Below are 2,086 nucleotides of genomic sequence, written 5' to 3'. Positions count from 1 at the left end.
AAGAGGGGTGACATGAATGATATGTATGCTTTACCTCTATTTAGTCATTTGCTCTATACACTGAAATCTGAATTCCTTGTCACTTTAAACCGCGAATTTTAAGTTTTTTTTGCAAAAAGAATCGTTAGTCTTGCGCTAACGTGACAAATACTGCATTTCGGAGATGATGATACTGCAGCTACGTGACTTCCGCAAGCCTAAGCCTTCACTAAAACACGGTCGCTGTGAACAAAATTTAAAGTCATCGACCGGTCGAAGCAGACTGTTTTCGCCACCTTTACTCATGATCACAAGAAGAAATACAATGTTTCCTTTGTTATCGAGCAATGCAAACTAGATCGAAAGGCTGTTAGTTTTCGTTCACTTGGCTTGATTGTTCACTTGATTGATATGTTTTTTTGAAAAGTTTTTCTAGTTTAATGATAAAATTGTCAGCTAAGGATTTTACAAACAACAATAAGTTACACAAATAATGTGATACCTTCTAAGAATCGATTATTTTTTTGTTTCCTAAATTGAGATATTTGAGTATTATAAATTATAAATAACAAATTTCAATCAACTCAAGGTTGTAGAAATATGAAACATTCTAAAAATGAGGACAGTTTCGGGTTAACGGCAGTAGCTCCGTTAATTTTTGCCTTTTTATATAACTGAGCTAGACTGGATTAAAAACTCACTGCGAGCAAAAACGTAATACGTTTTATTAAAACCTAACCCGGCTTAAGTACCAGTAAGAGCAGAAATGAAATAAAAATCCTTAGCGCAAAAACGTGTTATAAAGCTACACCACTTTTGCGCCGAGTAGAGATATATTCCATTTTTATCCTAAGAACGGTTTCAGAAATGATTTATAAGAAATCATAGAAAAACATCATCAATATGAGTGTCATTTGGAAGGGCTTGGTCAGTAGACAACGGAATTTGATGATTAACGCCGTTTTGAAATCCAAGATGGCGACGTTCAGTTACCAAAAAACAGTGAAAACCATCATCAATATGGATGCCATTTGAAAGAAGGTGATCAGTAAAAAAACAGAAATTGAAGACTTATGCCATTTTGAAATGCAAGATGGCGACATACGGTTACTAGATTATAGAAAGAAGCAGCATCATTTGAAAGGAAGTGGTCCAGTACACATCAGGAATTGGGTCATTAAAGGAGAGAAAAAAATCTTTTTTTTTATTACATACACGGATAAAGCTGATTTTCGTGATTGCAACAATGTTTTTTTCCAACTGAGGAAACGTGAAAATAATATTAAAATTTAAAATAAAGAAATATTTTGACAGTCTGGATTTGAGACTATCAGAAGCACATATGACATATCGAATTCCACGACAAATGATGCCCTGTCAGAAAAAAATAATACATGTTTTCCCGGTGTTCCCGCAGGGTTATTTTAATTTGACATAAACACCATCCAATGCAAATGGTTTTTTTTTCATTTTGGCTGTTGTCTTGTTAGGCCAGATGTAAACAACCGCAGTTTTTCTATGTATGGTTGCCAAGTTTACATAAGATTTATTTTAAAAAACAAAGAAATCGTTGAAATATAGTTATATTATGTATATTGGATCTAAAATTTATCGAATGGAACGGAAAACTATATATAGCTTAATGACCCAAATTATGAATAACGCTATTTGGGAATCCAAGATGGCGACTTTCGGTTATCAGAAAATGTAGATAACCACCATCAACATGGGTGTCATTTGAAAAGGACTGTTCAGTAGATGATGGAGATTGATGATTCAAGCCATTTTGAAAACACTAAAAATTTCAAAAGCTTCGATTGAACCCGATAAGCACAATGTTTGATTTCAAGACAGTCTATCTATTGAGCGCACTAGACACTACTAACATAATCATTATCGAAACCATGATAATTTAATGTATCTAAATACAATTAAAAGAAGAGAAAAAAATACAACTTTCATGGTATCACATAGTCATTCATATAAACTTAAAACATAAAACAATGTGTCTACAAAACAGATTTTACGCGTGATAGAAGCAGTATTTTGAACTCAGCCAATGATGCTGAAAGTAAAATCTTCCTAGGCATCGAATTGAAAAAAATAT

This window comes from Topomyia yanbarensis, chromosome 2 (assembly GCF_030247195.1).
Source record: "Topomyia yanbarensis strain Yona2022 chromosome 2, ASM3024719v1, whole genome shotgun sequence".
NCBI lineage: Eukaryota > Metazoa > Arthropoda > Insecta > Diptera > Culicidae > Topomyia > Topomyia yanbarensis.
The sequence above is the reverse complement of the archived record's forward strand: the minus strand, read 5'-3'. Positions refer to the sequence as shown.